We start from the raw sequence: 24,615 nt of genomic DNA, 5'->3' as shown, positions 1-24,615 counted from the left end.
TTATGATGATTTGAAGAATTTCAGGGATGGTAAGTTCCAACATCAAATTCCTTTGAAACCAGGTGTCAACCCTTTTCGGCAGAAGTTAAGGAATTTTAATCCAAAGGTAGCAGAAGCAATTTTTCATGAGGTTGACAAAATGCTGAAGGCCCGAATTATTTATCCTCTGCATCACTCTACCTGGATTGCAAACATAGTTCCTGTTCGGAAGAAAAACAGTGAGATACGAATCTGTGTTGATTTCAAAAACTTAAATCAAGCAAGTTTGAAAGACAACTACCCTCTGCCTGCAATGGATCATATTTTACAAACTGTTTCAGGGTCCGATATGATGTCCATGTTGGACAGCTTCTCTGGGTATAATCAAATTAGTGTGGTGGAGCAGGATCAACACAAGACAACCTTTATAACCCCCTGGGGTACCTTTGCGTATAACAGAATGCCTTTTGGGTTGATTAATGCAAGGGCAATGTTTCAAAGGGCAATGGATCTTTCCTTTTGGCATTTGAAGGATAAGATTATTGTGGTGTATTTAGATGACCTGACTGTTTTCTCCAGAAGAAGGAAGCATCATGTGCGGGATTTGAGAAAAGTTTTGATGAGATGTAGGGAGCATGGGGTATCTTTGAATCCTAAAAAGTCTGGTTTTGGTGTCACAGAAGGAAAACTTCTGGGACATATTGTCTCACAGGAGGGGGTAAAGGTTGATCCATAGAGAGTAAAGGTGATATAGCAACTCAGTCTCCCCTCGAATAGAAATGGAGTAAGGTCCTTCTTTGGACAGGTGAACTTCTTAAGGCGTTTTATTCCTGATTTTGTTGAAACTACTAAATACATTGTGAATATGATGAGCAAAAAAGTAGCCTTTAGATGGAATGAAGCAGACAGGAAATATTTTGAAGAGATTAAAAGGGCCATCACGCATGCACCTACTCTAGTTAATGCAGACTTTAATAAGGACTTTATTATTTATTGTTACGCATCTAAGCATACCATGTCTGGGATTTTGGTACAAAAGGGTGAGGATAGTGAAGAGGTGCCAATTTCTTTCATGAGTATCCCCTTGAAGAAGCATGAGTTAAAATACTCATAGATAGAGAAGCAGGCTTATGCGATGGTAAAAGCTATGAAGCAATTCAGGTATTACATACTTCATTCACATGCAACTGTTTTTGTTCCCAATTCTGCAGTAAAAGTTGTTTTAACTCAACAGGATGTTGGCATAAACAATAGAGCATCTTGGGTCTCCAAGATTCAAGAATTCAATTTAGACATCAAGCCCACTAAATTGGTTAGAGGACAGGGCCTTTTTAAATTGATAGCAGAGAATGAGTTTAAAGAAGAGGACAGTCTACCTTTAACCCTATTCGTTGGCCATCAGGATTCTTGGTTCACCAATGTTGCATATTGTCTTACGTATGGAGACTGTCCAAATCATCTTTCTCCTAGGGAAAAGAGAAATCTGAGGTTGAAAGCTGCGAAGTACGTCATCTCAAATAACATATTGTATAAGAAAGGCTTAGATGGCACTTTCCTCCGATGTGTGGATAAACTGCACCAAGAAGCTCTATTGAAAACTTTTCATAATGTGGCATGCGGGGGTCATTTCTCCTCTACGGTTACTGCATATAAAATCTTGAGGCATTGTTACTACTAGTCGGGAATGTTCAAGCATGCATACGCCTGGGTGGCGAGGTGTGAGAAGTGCAAGTTGTTTATAGGTAAACCCCAGTTAGTCGCCTTGCCTTTGAGACTTGTGGTAATTGAAGAACCCTTTAAATAGTGGGGATTAGATTTCATTGGCCCTTTGAACCAAATTTCTAGTGTGGGGCATACTCACATATTAACAGCAATGGATTATTTCACTAAGTGGGTGGAAGCTATCCCTGTTAAAAAAACCACTTCAGAGATTGTGTGTACGTTCCTTAAGGATAATATTCTTGTCAGGTTTGGAGTCCCTCAAAAAATAGTCACAGATAATGCATCAAATTTCTCTTCATCTAAGTTAAGTCTATTTTGTTATGATCATGGAATTTCCTTGGCACGCACTTCTGATTATTATCTGCAGGGTAACGGTCAAGCAGAATCAAGTAACAAGAATTTGCTCAACATCATGAGAAAGTTGGTTAGTGAGAATTGCAGGGATTCGCACAAGAGGTTGCATGAAGAACTATGGGCAGATCGAACCTCGCCAAAACGGGCCATAGGGATGTCACCATTTGAGCTAGTATATGGCATTGGCGCACAACTCTCTCTTCCTTTATTGTTAGCAACTTCTAGGCTGCAGACGGTGATAGAAGATGCGTTTTTTCAGAGCTCTTGAAAAAAGAATTATGTACCTAACTAGAATTGAAGAAGAAAGGGAAAAACTGGTTGACAGGATTACAGAGCATCAAATGAAGGTTAAAAGGATTTTTTATCAGAAAGCAAGGCCTAGAAAATACATGAAAGGTGATCTGGTGTTATTGTAGGATAAAACGAGAGAGCCAAAAGGTGCTCATGGCAAGTTTGAGTCGTTGTGGAAGGGACCTTATGTGATTCATGAAGTAAAGGGCCCCAATTCTTTTAAACTTGCTTACCAGGATGGTTTTCAACTACCCCTATCCTATAATGGGCAGGACTCAAAACTGTATCAATTGTAAACAGGCATCCCCTGTCGGTTTGTACATACTTTCTTTTGTTGTGTTAGTTTAGGTGTGTCAGTTTTGTTGTAAGTTGAACCTTGGTTAGTCATTTTGCTAAACCAGAGATTTTGAGGTTCATTGCTTGGTACTTTAAAGTCCCAGTCCCCATGCAGAGCCATTGTTGGGCCCATATAAAATTTTCATTTCATATATGTCCTTGCTCGGAGTAATACCCGTTTAATCAGTTGGTCAAGTCATTTTTTTAATTTTCCTCATATAGCTTGGCCATTGTTAAGTTTCACTGCGTGGAACTTGAACCTTTTTGGTTCAAAGTTCAAAGTTCAACGGGCGTTGTTTTGAATGTTTTTCCTCCCGCGCGGTTTTAAGTCTTTGCTAGTCCTTGTCGGTATTTTACATTCTTTGAACCTTGAACTTGAACCTTTTCAGTTCAAAGTTCAAAGTTCAACATTTCTCATGTTAATTTTATGTTGTGATTGTTTCACAAAGTTCAGAGTTCAATGTATAGGTTTCTCGGAATACATGTGACTTGGCGCGAGGTGACGGCATGCATTTCAAGAGATAATTAATGGCCACAGAAGAGAGGAATATTATTTCTCTAATGATTTGAAATCTGTCATTTATAGCAAGTATGTGTGAGGATTCGTAGTGTCAGAAGTGAAGTGATCTAGAATTTAAGGCATGCTCTAATACAATCATTTCAGAGTAAGGCCACACGAACGAGGTGTATGGGAGACAGTTTGTGGTAATGATGGGTAAGATTTTCTTGACTTTAAAACTGAGTAGATGTCACGTCGATATTATTATTTTCTTGAGAAGGTTTTGAGAAGGAGTTTTGGAGTGGGAGAAATAGACTACGATAGGGGTTTTCAGAGGACAAAGGAAGGTATGTTCAACAACTTTCTAAATTGTTGCAGTTTGTTTTAAAGATCTCGGTATTTTGTTAGCTGTTTGTTTCCGTTTCCACTTTCCTTCTTTTCCTGGGATTAATTGGAGAAAATCATGAGCTAAACATGAGGCCTATTTTACCCAACTTGATGAGCTTGTCTTCCCTTGTAAGCTCTTTAGCGGAATTAGGTGATACGGCATTAGTCCAACTAGATTTAGATGATTTTCTAGAAAGAGCCTGGAACCCAGCCGCAGATCCTATGATGAGAGATGTTGCACAAAGCGGGTTATTAGAAGCGGCTACATTTCCCACAGCTGCTCCTTGCCCTGAATTAGTTTTAGAATGTATGAATCACTATGACAAGGGTAATAGATGCATAAGGCAAAACAATGGTGAGGTTTTGTTATCCATAGATAGACAGACAGTAATGGCAGCTATGGGTATCCCACACCGGGAACCCTATGAAGATTGGACAATTGGAAAATCCTATGGAATTTTCTCTGAGAAAAAGCAGTATTACAAAACTATTATTGTGCAGAATTGGCTTCTGAAATTCTTGAAAGGAGGTTCAAGGCTGCCGAGACCTCTAACCCGTGAACATTTAATTCCCACAATCCAGGACTTGGTAATATTGTTGAGCAGAGTAAAGGGTAATTCCCACTCCTTTTATTGGGAGGACTGGATGTATTTCTTCATCCAATTCACTCTAGATGAAAATCAATTCATTGATTGGGGAACTGTTATAGCGGAAAGGTTGCATGAAGGTTTGATTAATTACCCTGGGATGGCAAACTTTCATATGTCATCGTACCCGTTATATATGTTTGCTTGTGTGAGAGAATGGTCTGGACTATCCCATGCAAAATGGATTCAAGGCATAAAGATTTATGAGTATCATCCTAATTTGACTTTAAAAGGGCATGTTAATGACTATCTACGCTGGAATGATATTTTTGCTGGGAGGTTGACCTTTGAATTACAGGGTAACTTGCATAGGAGGATGTCTGCAGAAGCCATTGAACTTGTTAACATTTATGGTAGTTTCTTTACACAGTTTAGTCACTTCACTTACCTAAGGGTTGGAGGATTTAAAGGGGAACCCTTTAGGCTACCCAGGTATGTTTCAAAATCTTGTATTTTGATCGAAGTTTCCAGGCAGCTTGCTTATGTCGCAAAGGATTATGGTGAGGACTCAGACACAAGTGGGATTTTCCCCATTGATTTAGGCCATTACAACTGCAGGTCTATCTCTGATGCGCTGAATCTTGAGCTAGAATTTAAAAGGTTTCATTTGAAGACCTTTGTGAAAAGAGATAATTTTGATAGTAAAGGTTTCATTGCTCAATATGTGAAGAAGATGGTGCCTGATCAACATGTTCCTCAGTTGGAGGATTATTGGGAGGGTTGCCAAGATGAATTTGAAGTAAGGAAAAGGAGTTGGTCCAGGTTAACCTTGAAGCAAATTCATGACATGAAATTGCCATTGGATACTTTAGGTATCACTACTGATGATGAGGATTTACTTGACTCTGAGTTTCTGAAGCAGGTGCATAACGAGCCTCTTCCAGAGGTGGATTGGAGTAAAAAGATGGAGGATAGTATTCAGACACGCACTTTCAATGTAATTCGAAGGATAGAAAATTGGCTTAGGAGCTACCGAATCCAGCCGGCAAGAGCAACCAGTTCAAGAAGCAAAAGTGGGAAGAGGAATACCACAAGCAAAACTTCTATTTTAACTAACATTCTCATTTCTGTTGCAGGAAAAAGGCAGGCAAGGATTAAAGAAGAGAAACTTGACACCTAGGTTGAGCTTGCTATTGGTGGTCGAATTACCAGGTCAAGGTCCAAGAAGAGTTTTCAGTTGCCGGCTCCCCATCTCATTCTTGATCTAGACGCAGAGGAAGTACTTTGCGATATGGCATCCCCTTTTTATGATACAGACAAGGTTTCAACCGGCGTAGACACTACTTTCCAGGATCCAGGGACACTTGATATCCAGTTTCATGCAAACAGTGCCACATTGCCAACCTCAGCAAGATTTCCACCCATGCCATCTAAGGAACTGACTCTGGCACCCAAGTGGTTGAGTGATTCAGTCACCAGGAAAAGGAACATGGTTCCTATTTCGGTATCAATGGAGGATGTTGTGAGTAAATGTCTGGGAAAGTCTACAAAGCCCAAAAAGCTAAAAATGGAGGCCATGATTGATTTCGACGAAGGCACAAAGCATTGGACCACAGACATTGCCAAACCCATGTCCGACAAAGATGATGTTATTGCTTCAAAAGCAGACTATGCTATTGAACGAGTTGATTTGCGGGTCGGAACCAGAGCCGTAGATGTGAAACATTTGGAGACTTCGACTAAACGAATTATCTCTCGTACTTGGAAAGACGAAAGAGATAAGGCTGAGTCAAAGCAAAATTTAAGGCAAATGGCTTAGTATATTCATGCTCTGCAGAACAGCCCATTACCGTTGTCTCAAAGTTCAGGACCATTTAGCCCAAAATCACCTGGTAATCAGAAATTCTTTGATGAGGTTCAACAAAATAGGATGATTGCCAAAGTTTTCTCAGAATGGCTCACCTCGATCATGTGTCAAGCGACCATTTACATAATGGATTTAGTCCAGATCTTCAAAGATGCTAATGAAGTCACCAAGGCATTGGATTCTGACTTAATCTCGTGGTAGGAAGAGAAAAGTAAATGGGCAGTGATTTCAAAACAGATGCGCGATATTCAGCGTTATGGTCTGATGAATTTTCTTGCTGAAAATCAAGTGCCAAGGTTAAATTAAGATGTAATGTTTATTTTCAAAGAGAGTATTGAATGGTGCAACCAGATTATTGAATAGGGTCATAATGAATCAGTCAGTCTGCATGGTGAATTTACAGCTTTAAGGGCGACCATGCAGAAGGATTTGCACTGCATGGATGTTCAATTGCTTAAAGAAGATAGCGAAACCCTGGAAGATACCACAGAGATGATTAAACAGTTCAGCAGCCACATTAAACAAATCAAAGTGGAGAAATCCTTGGCTATGGAAGATTTCACGAGGATTTTCAAAGTGGAGTTGATGCTCACAGTTTGTCTTGATCACCTGGATTCCCACAGAGACAAAGTGCAGATGGTGAAGAGAAAGAAGGAGCTCTGGAAACAGAGAGTAATTCACATGAGTTTGCCACACGTAACTATAATTCAAGAATTTTCAAAGGTGCATCAAGAGTGGAGTGCGGCGAAGGTAGTGATGGTGTCTATCCAAAACCCCAACCCGAGCGATCACACTGGGACCGAGCAGACAGCATGACTAGCACTGCTGGCAGTTGTTTGCCAGCGAGTCTAGTCATTTTCCTTAGTTTCGGTTATACAGTTAGGGTTGTTTTCTATTAACTCTTACGAGTTAATTTTACTTTGGTTAAAAACTATTGGTCTGGCTACCTATATATATGTTTTGTAACAACTTTGTAAGGGTTCACTAAGTTTTTGAAAAGACTATCTTTTAAATTCGCTAAAAATGTTGTGTATGTAGAAGGTGGATATTCATCAATGAATGAAAATCTCGTTAACAGTTCTCTTTGATTTCAAATCTGTGCGTTTGTTATTTTGGAATTTGATTTCTATGAAAATTTGTTTCAAGGAAGAAGTTGTTATACTTTCTATGTGTGAGGAAGATTATTAGTGAATTTCATCTGTAAAGGCTTTTCATTTTGTTTTAGTGTACGTGTGAAGTTTGTCGGCTTTATATAAAGAGTTATATATGGATCAGTGCTTGCATTCATTTTGTATTGACTGGTGAATGCAATTACCTTTTAGTGCTTTCTGGTGAAAAGCATTCCATTGATTGTGTGTAATTTGGAGCTGATTTAATATTTATTAGAGGGAGTTGTACCTTAATTCAGAGGTTAATCAAATATAATGAATTTCCAACTGATTGGTGGGGAATTTGTCTTTATTTTTGTGAGCTATAATGTGCAAGGTTAAATAAATAAAGAGAGACAAATCTATTTACCAACAATATAGTAGAGGAATAAAAGACTTTAATTAATTAAATAACTTCGTATTTAATTAATTATCTCCAGACCATTTTTTTATTGTATACATTTAGAAGTTGGGAGACCCTTTACTCTACTAATAAGAGCAATGAGATTGTCGACCTCCTCAATGAAATCACTGCGAGGAAGAGTCTTAGGCCATCTTGAAATTGTTTGCCTGGGTGTTTTTAACCAATTATCATTAATGTTCCTCCCGCACTTATCTGAATTGTTGCCAAAGTAAGTAACAACTAATTGCATATCAATATATGTATATTCATGTATGGGAGGACATGTGAAAATTTTATCAAAGAAGTCTTCATCAATCTTGATGAGTGTCTTCTTTCCATCTACATCCTTCCCTGATCTGGTGGTAGGGTTATACCTGTTAGCTAAGGCTAACACAAATTCCAGATTTTGTGCAGACATAGGAAAGGCCGCTACTAAATGAATTCCATTGTTGATGGTGGGCTCCATTTTATAAGACACTAGCGGCTCTTTGACTCTCTTTCAGAATTTATCAAGATCCACATGGCCAATCTCTATATCTCTTATATTATCAATATTGGATGATATGGACGAAGGAGGAAAAACTAGATGAATCTATTGCTTCTTAAACTTCATTTATCTCTTACTAGTGAGGGCTCTGTCATTTGCAATAAATGCACTCCAACATGAAAAGATCATCATTTGAGATGATTAGCCTCCATAGGAATCTCATTTGATAGGATAAAATCCATCGATCAACCATAAATTGGCTAAAAAACACCAATTTGCAAGTGGGTGAATTAGGTGCACTTAATATAAGTGGAAAATCAATAACAAGTGCATATTGGACATGTAAGTCCCATTTGTACCTTAGGGATATCAAAAATCAAAATAGGTGTATATCAGGTTTATATCCCTGATCTTCACTTGAGAGGAACAAAGAATTAAGCTGCATATCGGGCTTGTAAACCTAATATGCACTTCATAAAGGATATATCAACATATGGTGTGGATCGGGGTTATATCCCCAATCAACACCTAAAGGGATGGCACTTTAACTGTTAAAATAACAAAGTGGTGTCAGGTTGGGTTCTAAACCCAATCGACACTAAAGGAAAGGAAGGAAACAAGGATGGTGGGTGGCGGGTTTGTAACCCTGGTACACACCATTGATTAAAGATTTGGTGTGTGATGGGATTACATCCCCACCACGCACCATGGAATGCGCAAAAAGAAAAGTGGTGTATGTGGGTCGAGGTTATAACTCCAATCACCACCACAGTGAAAGACTGTGGTGGGAGTCGGGTTAGTAACCCTGGGCATCACCACAATTTAATATAGCAAGAAAAACACGGTGGGTGGCGAGACTGTGTGCCCGCCATACACCACAAAGGGAATGCTATGGTGTATGATGGATACACATTCCCTCCATCCACCCCAAAGGGCATGAAACAAAGGAAATGCAACTTGAGTATGGGTCAGGATTGAAGTATAGCGCATATCCAAGATAAATCTTTGGTATGTGTTGGGTTCCAATCCTGATTCATACCAAAAAAAAAAATTAGGACACAACAAAATAATAATACAAAGTTTAAATGTTAACAATATTCATCAAAGTAAAACTTCAACATATATTGTTAATATTAAGAATTGTAACAGAGATAAAGCTTGAAATAAAAATACACAAGGTAGGGTGAAAAATACATATCATGAGTTGGAAAATCCGGCTCAAAAGGAAAACTAGCTCCTTGAATCTTGAAAATAATGAAACCCAATAAAGCATAAATCGATAATTTTAGAAGGAAGAAACAAGATTTGAATCAAACTCTTTAATCAATAAATGCCAATACGTGCTCAATAATGGGGGGTTATCTTGTTTTCCCAAAAAATGAAAACAAGGATAACACAACTTATTCAACCATGTTATAAGTATTCCATGAATTCATCTGAGATTTAAAAAGCTACAAATCTTAACAGAATTACCACAAGTAAAAAAATATTGATGCAACCACTTATAACCTCCTGCATCCATAAAACCAAAATATACAACCAAGTAACTTTAGATTTGAGCCAAACAAATGAATAAAAATAAGATCATTGCTTAAAAAAAAAAGAAAAAAATAACTACATACTTGCAAGTATCATAGGTGTACCTTCCATTAGTTAGACACCCAAAGTTAGAACTAACATCTTCCTCTCTCTTCCAACACTATTGATTACCTAATATCAACCTTAAACACAACAATAGTTTAGAGTATCACAAGCCTCGTAGGCATCTCTATATGCATTTGTAGACGTTTGAAATGGGTTCCATGAATTTATTTTGAGGTGGAATGTTGTGCATGTCTAGACTATGCACATACAACAATTTGGCATTAGCTCATTTGAAACCTAAAAGAGAATTCAAATCAATAATTATTGACTGCTCAATAATCTCCATGTAAGTTCCATCATATTTTTTCTCTTGAAAATCAAATATATAGATAAATAATAAAATAAGGGATAGAATGTGACCAAAAGAGCCATATCTTTCAATATTTGATTTATGGAAGTGCCCTCTCAATTGTTTTTGAAGGTGCCACACACTTGTACCATACAAGTTTATAGCTTAATTATCTTGTGTAAATCAATATTTTTTCTAATAGTCCAAAGAAAATTGTTCTAGCTTGGTTATATGGGGTTTGATCTTTTTGAGGATAGGTAGAGTATAAGGAAATATATATCTACTCCTCATTGTTTAATGATATGTTAACACCCCTTAAGATGCAAACCTTGTTGGTATTAATTGGAGTAAAGTGTTAACCTTAGGTGATTTTGAAATGCATAGTTGAATGTGAGCATGGAAATATTATATCTTGGTTTCTCAAGATACAATGAATCAATGTCAAATCTTATATTTGGGTGATATTTCCCTTCTCATAGGGATGCCTTAATTGAATGTGAATGTTGAAAATAGTGTAGTATCATAACTTGTACACCTTTATTAGTCTGTCCAATTTCACACTCTCTTAGCACTCATTTTAGTACTTTCGATTCCTCTATGCATTATAGGACCTTTATTGTAATTAGTTAATATTTAATTCAATATTTTGTCTTAGTCCACTTTATTACATCATGAAATTATTATTTGGGCCCTTAAATCTAGTTGTGCCCTTTATCTTTTTATCCTGATTTATCCTTAATCCTACCCCAATTTCAATTTCTAAAACATATTTCACATATCTATGCATAATATTTTGAGCCATCAAGTTGGAATTTTTATTGGAAGCCCATTATCTTGCATTCTTAGAAAGTCTAGAAAAAATTGTTCAGACCAGGACAGTCACACCCCCTTGGTCTCGTATTTTTTTCCCCAAATTTCAAGAGGATTAAAGGTGGTTCTACCCTATTCAAATCTAGCTTCGTGTGAAAATATACCAAATCTAAGTTGGCCTAAATGTGATTTTAATTATGTAATCCCTATATAATGCATCCTCCTTAATTCATTTTAAAATATAGAACATCTCATCTCATGCTCGCATTATCATCCAATTCAAGAGAAATTCTTATTCCTCGAGAGCAGATCTAATTCAAGGAGTAACAAACTACACCAAGACATCTTCATATTATGTTTCAATTATGATTTCATGATGGATTTTATGTGATTTATCATGTTATTGCATCAAGACACAGGGGACTTGTCCTAAGAGCATTGCATCACTTATTGAAGGTATAATCATCTAAATTCAAGCATTTCAATTTCAGATTTAGCCTTGCCCTTAAAAGGCAAGCTTTCCAATTCAATTCAAGTTCAGTTCTATTTCAATTAGGGTTAATTCAAAATCCAAAGTTTGACCTAGGGACACTCCTATCAATAACACCCCTTCTTTCCTCTTATGTGCAACTACAAGTATCCAATGGATCCATGAAGTCCAGAACAACATCAAGAAGCTAGTATAGGCTTGTTCCCAAAATTTAGACCTGATTTCCCAGTACTAGGGTGGTCGAAGAACCCTTGTCCTCATACAGGGTATAGATTTCCAGATAGTAGCTTATACTCAAAAGACCAAGGTGCTTTGGATGCCTCGGTCCCATAAATTCTGCTATGAATTGCAAATACAAGTGCACAATCAGATTTCCTATCCATTTTTATGTTTGTTGCAGTTTAATCTTTATTTATTTTCAGTTAGTTGCAGCATTCTAAGTTCTCATTTACTTCATACTTTAGTTATAGTTTTGCATTGTTTCAATATATCTTTGGCTTTCATTCACTTTCCAAAGTAGCAAAGGAATAGAAACCCTGGAAGTGTCATTTGACTCTTTTCTACAAGAGAGTCATATACGATCACTCCTTTAAGTGACTTTGTATTCCAATGTGTGTATAAAAGTGGATCTTGGTTTTATTCTTACCCGGATCCATTTTCATCGATTACATTTTCATAAACCTGACATGTCTCATGCTTATTTTTTATTTTCATTTTCAGATCTGATTTGTATGTATTTTATTTATTCATATTTACAATCATTTCTGAAATACATCATTACATTGTATACATTTTGAGGTCTACTTCACCACATTACATTTTGGTGAAATCGAGTCTTCTTACACTTGCATACCTTTTGGTTTTAAAATTAATATTGCATAATTTAATTGTATACATTGAGTGAGAATTGCTTTGGTTGCATTATTATATGGCATATTAGTTTCTTCTTTGATCATAAGTGCATATGGAGTTGTTATATTATTTTGCTAGTTCAATTTGAAGTTTTATTCAAGATGTTCATGATATTCCCTTTCACTCATATGATGATAACCTAGCCTTTCCTTTCATTCATAGCTATGATTTACCCTCTCCCAAATTTGGTCCCACAAATGAGGGCACATTGGGGCAAGAAGAGATTATGAACACAAGTCTTTCAAAGATCTCCCTCCTAAGGATGAAGCCTTGGAGAATGATGTTCATCTTTCTCCTTAAATGTACCTCCCCCAAAGGGTCATTTGGTGCAAGGGGATGATATTGTATCTACCTTTCCTAGTGATACCATAACCCCTTTTTATTTCAATGTTTTCCCCACTAGAGATGAATCATTAATGAGCTATGTGTGTCCTTCTCCCAATTTTATCTTACTCATAAAGATACCTTGGAGCAAGAAGATGAAATCATTAACAATTTCCTTGATGCTCTCCTTTCTAAAGATGAATCCTTGGAGAACAAAAAGCTTAATACATTCAATACTATTCATGGTTCTAATTATGAGAAGCCTAAAATAGTTCAATATGCCACTCAACCACCAAACCAATCTATGATTGATTCTAAAAAATCAAAGAGACCTCTTGGCTATTTCTTAAGAGTTGTAAAATTCATATATGAAATAGATAATATGAAAAGGAAACTAGCACAAAAATATAGTATTGAAGTGCCTCACACATGTAAAACTAGATTCAACAAGCAAGATCCCAATATTCTTCTCACTTCTCTTCCTTTCCCTCCTCATCCTAAGGAACATGCTGATAAGGAACCAAATTTTGTTGAGAAAGTCCATGATATCTTTGCTAATGTTTCCCTTTGGGACTTGATTCAAACTTCACCATCATACCATGGGTTAATCCAAGAAGCCTTACAAAAGGTGGTTCTCGATCCTTCTAAAGAAAATGATATTACATTCTCTCAAGATGAATTGTCTTCTATAGAGGATCAAAAATAGAGATGTTCCCCTTATGATTACTCACATTTGTGAACAAAACATAACAAGTACTATAATTGATAATGGGTCAACACTCAACACTTATCATGTTGGCTTATTAGAAAAGATAAATTGGGATTATTCTTCTATTCAACCCAATCCTCTTCGTGTTTGTGGCTTTGATAATGTTCCTAAAGAGTCACTTGGTATAGTCATATTACTTATCAAAGTAGGATCTATGACTTTACCTAATCCTATTCATGCCATGACCAATGATCTTAGTTATAACCTTATTCTAGGTACATTGGGGGTTCATGCTATGAAAATAGTCCCTTCTACTCTTCATTGCACAATAAAATTCATGTATAATTATGAACTTCACACAATGAAGGCTAATCCTAATCCTTAAGATTTTTTTCATGGTGAACTAGGATGCATTTCTCCCTTTAATACTATGATTCCTTAAGCAACACAATCTCCTATCAATGACAGTTCTTTAGCAAAGAATATGGGTACATTACATTTTACATCTTTTTTTAATGGGTATAAGATCAATCAATCTAAGAATGAATCTTTGAAGGAGACTTGTGTGTCATTTATCCAAGCTTCTTCTAAATTGATTCTCACCTCTCCTTCAAACACATGTCTTGTTGATAATGGGATCTCTTTAGACTTTGTCGCTAAGAATGAACCCTCTCCTCTAGAAATTCCAACACCTAAACATGGATACAATGGACATAATTTAGGATGTGTGCAACAAATTTTTCATGGTCATGAGAAATCTACATGATACTTTTCCAAAGAAGGTTTTGGTTTCCAACCTCCTCCTTTGTCGACATCCCTTCCCCCATTGTCTAATACATCTTCTTACAACTTCTCATCACAACAAGAGATTATTTGGTATGAGCTTCTTAAATCCAACTTGATTACTCTCCCTTTGAAAAATCAAAGAAATAATCGTAAGAAAAATCAACACAATCCTTCTTTTTGCAAGTATCATTAAATCCATATTCATTCGAGTAATGAGTGCCTTGATTTGGGGGATAAAATTTAACATCTTTGTTTTGGTCGGTAAAATATTGTATTATTTTATTAATAATAATAAAGTAAACTTTACATCTTCATCAAAAGAGATTTATCTCGAAATGGGCGAACCCGCCTTCCACCTACGAGCTACCAGTCCATCAAAATTACACCAAATTTTCCCAAATTTCATCAATACAAAAAAATGGCATTGCAACGTTCATCGTATCAAAAAATCACAAGCTTTCAGACTCGCAGAAACAAATAAAAACCTCAATTCACAGAACTTTCTCCTCATTGACCCGACCATCTCTTGTCGCTGTCGCACCACCTCGGCTTCGCCTCCCTCAAGAACTCTGTCCCTCCTCATTTCTCCTTCTTGTAGCATGTCCCCTGCGTTTCTCGTGTTGTTCACCCCTCTAGTACTCTACCAATTTGAATTTCAGCTACATCAAGTTCATTTCATCCTATGGTAAGCCCGACTCAAGAACCAACTCCCAATCATTGACGTAGTCCCAAACTCCATGCCACCCCTCCACGGCTTCATGCCTACTTGCATTTTTGTCCTCAAGAGCGTGTCATAGAATAAAGGGGTGTACATGAGGAAGGTAGCTTCACAACGCAATCCAGTCTTCCATGGCAGTTACAAAACCACGGCCCGACTCAGCATACGCGAGGAGAGCGTCCAGACCCTGCCTCCATTCCAGTTTTACGCACCTCTCCATGATTCTCTTTACCTCCAGGACGTTGTCGCATTCAAGCCCCCACGCACAAAACATGGACGAAATATCTGTGTTAATCTGATATTTGTGATTCGCCAGAATGAAATCATACCCAAGCACCAAACGCACCTACAGCAGGAAGAATGGATCATCCATGGTAAAAATAATCTTTAATCACACTAGCGTGATCTTGCCCCCAAAAAGCCATCTGCTACTTTGAAGCTTTAAAACTGAAATTCGCCTCCATATTTTCTCCAACAAATACCATGGAATGGCCACAAAAATGAAAGGACTACCATATATCCCCTCAAAAAACTGCATGCATAACTCCCACGACAGCCGAGGGTGGCAACAAAGACTGAAGTAGCCACCCCAAACAACCCATAAATGTTGCTCTCCAAAGGCTGCCACCTCACCTATCGCCATCCTCCTTCCCTATACGGTAGTCATCAAGTTGGGGTGAGTAAATGCCCAATTCGTACAAATCCAACTCACACTTCATCCTCCTTCATCTCGCCACTTCCACTGCCATCTTGGACAAGGAATTATCCATCTAATTTCCCTCTTGATACACGTGTGATAATTTGAAGTTATTCAAACCATCTAGTTTTGTTCTGATAATACGAACAAATTTATCCAATTTCCACACTTTTGCTCCTCCATTTGCAATAACATTGACGATTATCTACAAGTCCCCTTCCAAGTGTAACTGATTGATTCTTAGTCTTTTCACCAAATCTATTGCCAACATAGCCGCTTGTATCTCTACATCATTGTTGGTTCCCATCCCCAGATGCTTCGAATCAATTGCAAGTATGTTTCCTGGTGAGTCTCGAGCTACACAACCAACATCAAAGGGTCCAAGATTTCCTTTTGACGTTCCATGAAAATTTACCTTCACCCACTCTGGTTTCAGTTTAGTCCACTCCACTTCCTCCCTGTTCACCCTAGGATCAACCCTAGACTTCCCATTAGCAAGCAATAATTTTTTTTCTTATTTTAACTAGTATCATTCAAATACTTGATGACAATAAGTTGGAATCTCATCTTATTCCTTCCACATAACATTTAAGCTCCTATTATGATGCTCCTCACTACGTGGCATTGCTAGCTTACTTATCGGTGGCTCATTGTCATTCATGGTGGTATAATTTAAAGTGCAATCATACATAGTGAGAAACATAATAGTCTATTTATTATTGTCTCCATGCTTTGGGGGGCAAGAATAAAATAACCGTTGCAAGTGAGTCCACTTGTTCCTCAGATTGGAATTGAGATGAAATTGAAGATGTGCCCCTCCTCAACTTGTTTGGACTAGTCCACAATTGATTTGTGGATTGCTCTCTACACACAACAACACTAAGATGGATTGATGGATCAGTAGATGGATGATGGCAAATGACTAAGTATGGGAGAAAAATGACTATAATGGTGATGTTATGGATGGCTCTAAGCTTATACTAACAACATGTATTTGCACAAAAGATGGATTGCCAATGAAGGGGAGGAGACCCCAATTTATAGCTCTGAGGGAGGAGAAATGGAGGGCGAAGATTTATTTGGGATGAAGGGCTAGGATTGAAGGAAAGTGATGGAAGGGATTGAGAGGACAAGGTTTAGAGACCAAGATATTTTCCATAAAGGCATTTCTTGTCTCCACACTCCTCAAGGTGCATGGGTAAGAGATCCCCAAGTACATTGGGAGGATCAAAAAATGAATTAAAAATTCCTTGGGAGAGAACAAAAGAATTAAAAATTCTCAAATAATGGATTGCATGGGGAATGAAGAGAGAAAAGAAATTAAAAATTCCTTGGGAAGTGAAGGTGCATAGGAAAGTGGGAGAATTTGAAATCCTTGAAATGACCAAAGTTGGTGCATTTAAGGTTGGGGGTTGAGAAGGGGACAAGCCATTTATGGCAAATGGTTGACTTATATTCTTAATCTTGGAGATTAGGAATGTGCAAATTATTAGCAATAGGGATTAAGTGGGTTAATGAAGAATTAGGGAGCAAGTGGACATGTTAGGAGGATTTCACAAGATGAGAGAGAATGAGTGGAGGAATTAAAAATTGGAGAATAATGATGATCAGACTTCTAGAAGAATTAATTAGTTTAAGTGGGGATTAGAAGAAAGTGATTTGTAGGAATCGCATGACTTAAGTTAATTAATTAACTAAAGGGGACTTAGAAGAATGAGAATAAATAATTTATTTAATAAATCAATTATTGAACTATAGTGACATGATTAATTAAATTTAATTTAATTAACTCTGAGAAGATATGAATAACTTAATTAAATAAATTAACTATGTAGAAAGGATGAATTAATTAAATATTTAATTTAATTAATTTTAGACATCTACATTTTGCCCCTCTTTTATGCAGTGACAAAATTGGCGGTGGGTAAAAGACAGAAAATGATGCCCCAGTGCGAAGACGCGAGTGGTATATGCCCCCTTGAGAATTTAACTGGAAAAAAAATTTTAAAATATTGGGGAGATTATCGAAAAGAAGAAAATAGCGATTAGAAGAAAATAAAAAAATAAAAAAAAGAAAGAAAATAGAAAGAAAAAGCAAATTTGGGAGGGAACGAGAAGAAAAACAGTGAAAGGGAAGAAAGGGGGCAAAGGGGGGACCCTATATAAGCCACATGGGGCCCAAGGAGAGAATATTGTCACGCATACACCTTGGAAATTGAAGGAGCTCAGAGCACTCAGGAGAGATGGCATGCATTCCACACCACGAGCATTGAGCTGAGAGGGTCTAACGCTTCCAACAACCGGTCGAGTACGGTCCACCGGTATGTACCCCAACCTAACTTTGTGATTTAGTAGGTAGGGCATTAATTAGGCTCATAAGTGAGGTAGAGAAGCTATCAGGGTGGAGACATCGATCACTAAATTGGCATCTCTGCAAGGGATCGACGCCTGTGTAGGCGCCAAACTGGCTAAAACGGTCGATCCTCGCCCACGCAGACAACTAGTGTCTGTGCAGATGTTGGTTTGAGGGTATAAAGGGAAAAAAGAGGGAGATTGTCGATCAGCGTCTCTACTTTGCAGATCAACTCCCAGGTATCGATTTTGACGTCTCCGCTAGGGAGAAATGTTGTCTCCGCCTAAAAGGCAAAAAGGGGAAAAAGGGAGATAGCATAAAATGGGAAAAGGGTTCAAGGGATCACATGCATGATCCAGGAGTAGAATAGGATTATAAATAGGCTAAAATAAGAAGGCTAATGAGGTGATTTTGTTGGATGTGGGTTGACCTTGATCTGATTAATTCTCGAGAGCACTGGTCGTCGATGATGGCGTTGTTCAAGTAGTTGGGGAGGGATGAGCGGGAGATGCTAAGTGTAGTAGGATTAGGGTCCATGGGGAGATGGTCCTGGATCCAAGCACACACGGCGATGATGATAGTGCTCGTGGAGAAATGGGACAGTGAGACCTACACGTTCCATTTGCTTACAGGTGAGGCCAGCATCACACTGCTTGATATCTGGCGGATCTTGAAGGTCCCCATCAGAGGAGTCATCCCAGAGTACCGATTGGACCACAGGGATCACTACTTACGCAGAATATGTGATTGTGATGACCTACCTATGGATTGGATCAGGATGCAGTTATGAGAGGCCATGCAAATCCGATGGATTTATCACTTAGTTTTGTTCATTTGTGGATTGATCAACGGACGGATGATGCCCGACTTGAGAAGCCATGGATTTTTCATTGGATGGGGTCGATGTGTATATTATATGCTAGATGATTGTATAGAGTATGCATGGGGAGCCACTATGCTTGGCCAATTATATCATGACATGCACATGTGTGTATATCGAGGTTACAAGAACCTCGGGACAGATGTCACCTTGCTTCACATCTGGGCTTGGGAGCATATTATGATTACTCGATGAGTTGGAGTTCAGGATCGACGACGATAGTTCCCATATGTAGACCACTACAAAGGCCTGTTGCATTACACTTGGGTAGGAGCGGTATGGTTTTGGAGGAGGGTGTCAGATGAGTTGATGGTCTTCACATGGAGGCCACACATGGACAACAAGAAATGGAGAGGGGATTGGCAGCTAGCGTGGGTTCAAAGTGAGTGTTGGCTCTTCGGATGCCTGATTCATGTCATCGATCAGTACCTACCCCATCAGGTGATGTGACATTTTGGCCTTGTACAGGAAATTGTGGGACATGAGTGCACCCATCTACGGATTACGAGGGAAGCAACGACATGGGGAGAGGTGGTGGGCCCTTTTGAGTTATGACTCAATTGGTCAAGGGCACTTATAGTGCCATGGGATGAGTTGTTGTAGGTGGGAGAGGATAGTGGGTGAACAGGAGCATATACATGTTGGTAAGAGGCACACAAGCCGATTCGTCTAAATATCCTAGGGGTGATAGAGGAGAACAAGCTAGCATCGTCAGTAGATGAGATCGTCAAAGGAGAGGGAAACGGTCTCGGGGAGGGGGAGGCTGTTGGAGGGGGGAGAGGATAGAGACAGGAAAGGGGCTAGGGGTCGGTGATAGATGTCGAGGAGGAGGGGGAGGGGACAGCGGGTACCTCGAATAGAGGTTCCCTTACAGGTAAAAGTGTCGGCGAGGTAGATTGGGGCACCACCTCAAGATTAGGGTTCTAGAGAGGGGGCGGAGCCTATGGACATATTGGTTGGGGAGGGAGGATAGGAGGGAGGGGAGGTTGCAACAGAGAGAAAGGTATCATAGGTTGGTTATGATCAAGCCATTTTTTCACGGAATACAGAGAGAGCCAGGACTTAGAGTTTATAGGAGGAGGTGGACCGACTGAGGAGAGAGGGGGATTCATTAAGGCGAGATCTACAGACTGCTATCATAGAGAGGGAGAGTCTGAGGACAGAGATTGATGAGGTAGAGTGGATGCTGGAGGAGGCCAGGAGTGGTGGGTCAATAGGGCAATTGTGCGATGAAACGCAACACATGGATGATGAGCTAGAGACCCTTCAAGCCAGATTGAGGAGGGTTGAGGCGGACTTAGTTAGACTCCGGGGAGAGAGGGATGTGGCTAGGTAGTTGTTGATTCCCGAGGGGCTAGTGTCGATATTCACGAAGGTTATAGGTGCTCGACAACAGGTTGAGAGATTAGCACGAGAGGTGCGGTATTACAGGGACATGTACCATCAACGGTGCCAAGATCACATAGAGCTCCCTCCTACATAAAGAGAACTGGGTCAAACAGAGCCCAGAGATAGTAGTCTAATGGCTTAGTAGGGATGAGGGCACCACAACCACCACCACCTGGTCCTTCAGGAGGTGCAAGAGCCAGTAGAGATAGGGAGAGTACAGGGTAGTACTCATAGATGTATATGTGACATATTTTGACCCTTGCAGGGGGTACCATTGTATTGTGACTAGACACATTATTTTTTTTGAGATATAGGTCAAATATGATTTTGGCGGCGATATGCATGTGTATTTATTATGGATTGTACATGGACTTTATTATTTATATGTGGTGGATGATGGTTATGATTTTATGATATGATGATGCATGTGATCTGACTTATTTGTGATGCAGGATGGATGGATGTGATATATACGCATATGTGTTTTATATGATGTTTCTAATATTCTTGTGGATGCAGGATGTATGCATGTGATGTATGCCTATATGATATGTGATGTGCATCTATCATGTTGTGATTTTTCTTATCTTATGATGTATGTAGATGATTATGCTATGTGGATGTGATCATTATGCTATGCAATGAAAATGGATATCCTATATGATTTCAAATCAATGTAATTGGCTTTATTTCCACTCATGTTTTATGTATCATGTCTTTATTACATTCATGTGGAAATAGTGCTAACGATATGCTCATGTTTTGATCTTTTTGTCCATATGATTTGATAAATGCATTGTAATATAATATAGTATGAATGATCCTAGATGAATGTAATGTGTAATGAATACATCTAAATGTTAAAATGAAATGAATGTGACATCTCATGAATGCATCTATATATATGAAATGAAAGTGGTAATTAAATGAATGCAATTAATGAGTATAATTAAAAATGATAAAGTGAACCTAAAATAAAACATATAATGCAATGAAAATAGACTTATAATGATAATACCCCTAAATGAATATGAATGCAACTATTAAATTGTGAATGAATGCAATTACATAGATGCCACTAAATGATAATGCAAATGCAATGATTGTGTAATAATAACGGAAATGAAGCTAAAATGACTATATGATAAATGATAATGATGAAAACATGCAACTAAGGAAAATGAAACTCGATGATAATATGAGTGTAATAATGAAAATGTAATAATGATATAAAAAATGAACCTATAATGGTAATACAACTAAATGATAAAATGTACCTAAAGTGAATATGCAACTAATGAAATATATAACTAATGAAATATGTACCTGAATGTGAATGCAACTACCTGAAAAATGGTAATGATAATGGGACAATAATTTTTTGCAATGTGCCTAACATAATACAATGATATAGGACCAGATAGAAGGAGAAAGATGAATAAATTGAGGTCTCCAAAATAAAAAAATGTTGGGATGATGTGAAATGCAAAATGAAATGGATGAAGTGGACGTGATTTTTTGTTGTGTATATGTGGAGAGAAAACCTATTTTTGATATTTCCAAGGATGGTCTACATCACTAATTATAGGAATCAAGATGTTGTAAAATCTGAGGCAAGGACTAGACTCTCAGACAATAGGTATCCCTTGTACACAGTCGCGTAAACACCATGATGATGTAGACACAGGATTGCAGGTTTGTACAAGAGAGACCCTCAAATACGCCATACCACAAAACATGCCTCAGTCTACATCAATCCAAAACATACCAAGATATAGAATGATCCTAGCAACCATAGATAGGGGTAGTCATATGACAAAAAGATGCAAATCAAAGCAATAGATCAAATCATGCAAATGACATGCACATGGCCAACCGACATCTCTTGCCAAGAATAGGACTAAGGTGATCGATGGATTGCTAGACATGGGAAGGATGCATCCTAGTGGGCAAGGCTGACTGATAGGACTGGTTAGGCAAAAGAGCAGATGGTACCTATGCATGTGGTTGCGGATGTGAAACTGACTGCAAAGACTCAATTAAGCTCATGTGGATGGGTGCTTGGATGACACGCAAGTTAAGAAGAAGCTTAGTTTGATGGGATAAGCTTAGAAGTCAGGGGAAATCTTAGTGTGATGGGGTGGAAGTTCAGTGTGATGGCATGATCCTTATTCATAGTTCAGACAAAGAGTGATCATTGTATCAGGGATGGGATGAAACGAAGCGGAAAAGGGGGAGTGAAAAGGTGAATGGTGCAAGTGATAAAATGGGAACATCCTACACCGATGGCTAAATGCAGAGTCATTATGGATACAGAATGATTTCTGAATTATCTGCAATTAAAAGAATTGGATAACTGGGTGGCAGATGATGGAGGTGAAAGTGAATTAATTCCTGACATGACTAATGAAATATGGAGACTGGGTGAGTGATGTGTTTGGTGGGGGAAGAAGGCGTCCAATTAATGGCTTACATGTGAAAATATGGATACTAGGCGGGAGGGTGGGAAAGAAGCGGAATATGCCAGGCTAGGAAGCAGAATTGGCTCGCAAACACTACAAAAAGGTCAATTTGTCCAGCAGGACGATGGATCTAGCTTATTTACCTTGATGCTTGAAACTAGGTTTTCACCAAGGTACTTTCCCATAGTGCCACAAAGTGGTTTTCACTGATGGATGACTTGATTTTTCTTTACTTTTTTGCTTTTTTCATTTTTTTTATTTTTGTGAGTTTTTTATTTTTTTTTATCTTTTTCTGATTTTTGAAAAACTTGGTAACCTCTAAAGACTAGGCATAGAATCTCTTCAAATGCATCATATTCATAGGCTTGTCCAAAGGATCCCCTTCAGGAAAGGTCAATTGATAAGCACTTGATCCATATTTTGTTGTGATTAGATACGGTCCAAGCCAGTTAGGCTCAAACTTACCTTTCTTCTCATGATCCTGTAGATTTCTTTGATTTTCCATAAGCACTAGGTCACCGATGTCAAACTATCGGGTTTAGACCTTTTTATTATAGCTTAACCATAAACTATTCTGATATACCCGGAGGTGGTTCAAGGACTTGAGGCATCTTTCATCTAGCAGTTCTAGCTCTTGCAATCTGGCAACTCTATATTCTTCATCGGGAAGGATGTTCTGCAAGGAGACCCATAGTGAAGGAATCTCGATCTCAAGGAAGAGGATAGCTTTAGAACTGGAAAACTAGGGAGTAGGGGGCGGCACTTGTGGGTGTGTGAATTCTTGTGCGGTAGGCCCAGAAGGCAGGGTGGAGTTTCAAGTTCCAATCACGAACAGCTTCATTCACTATTTTCTTGAGGATTTTGATAAGGGTTTTGTTCGAAGCCTCAACTTGACCATTACCTTGCGGGTAATATGGAGTGGAAAAATGATATTGGATGGAAAATTTCTGGCATAATTCTTTGACATCCTAATTTTTGAGTGGTCTACCATTTCTATAATGATTACCTTAGGGATTGCATAGCGACAGATGAGGTAGTTCAAGATAAACATGGAAATTTGTTCTCTAGTTGTGAAGGTGAGGGGTATAGCTTCCACCCATTTAGTGAAGTATTTTGTGGCAATTATTATGAATTTATGTCCATTGGATGAGGTGGGGTGGAATTTTCCTATGATATTGAGACCCCACTAAGAGAAGGGCCATGGTGTGATGAACGGCTGCAGATCTTGAGAAGGTGCATGAATTTTGTTGTTGTGCTTCTGACAAGGGATACATTTTTTCACATAGTGATATGCATCTTCTTACATTGTAGGCCAATAGTATCCCATGCGCAAGAGTTTCTTAGCCAATGTGAGGCCGCTTGAGTGTGCTCCACAAATAATTTTATGCACTTCACACGATGCCCATTCAGCCTTCTCTTTGTCTAAACACCTTAGGAGGGATCCATCAAAATGCCTTCAAAAGAGGGTGTCACTAAGGATAGTATATCGAGTGGATTGGCGGATGAAGGTTTGTTGTTGGGTTTTAGTGAGGTGTGGGGGGACGATATTGTCTCATAGGTAGGCAAAGGTTTCTCGATACCAAGGGGAGTTAGGACCAATGAGGATGCACACCATTTAAGATTTAGGAACCTCATATGTTAGAATTAGGAGTTGCTCGACCAAGAACTCACACTTATGACTGTTTGTCAACATTTGCAAGAGAGAACCAATTATAGCCATAGCATCAACAACTCTATTGTTTGTCCTAGGAATCTGATCAAATTGGATAAGAGTGAAATGTTGCTTGAGGTCTTCTACCATGTTGTGATAAGGAAGTAACTTGTCATCCTTTGTTTGACACTCATTGTTTACCTTTTTATGACAATTTGAGAATCACCATAGACCTACAATTCGGTTATCTTCCATTGGATAGCCAAATGGACCCCAATGATTAACGCTTCATACTATGCTATATTGTTGGTGTAGTTGAAGGCTATCTTGTATGACTTCAGTATGTAGTCCCCTTAAGGGGTTACTAGCAAGATTCCTACCCTCAATCCATTTTGTGTGCAAGAGCCATCAAAATACAACTACCATTTTGAAGATGTGGTG

The sequence above is a fragment of the Cryptomeria japonica genome, chromosome 5, assembly GCF_030272615.1.
Source record: "Cryptomeria japonica chromosome 5, Sugi_1.0, whole genome shotgun sequence".
In the NCBI taxonomy this organism is placed as follows: Eukaryota; Viridiplantae; Streptophyta; class Pinopsida; order Cupressales; family Cupressaceae; genus Cryptomeria; species Cryptomeria japonica.
This window is presented reverse-complemented; position numbering follows the sequence as displayed.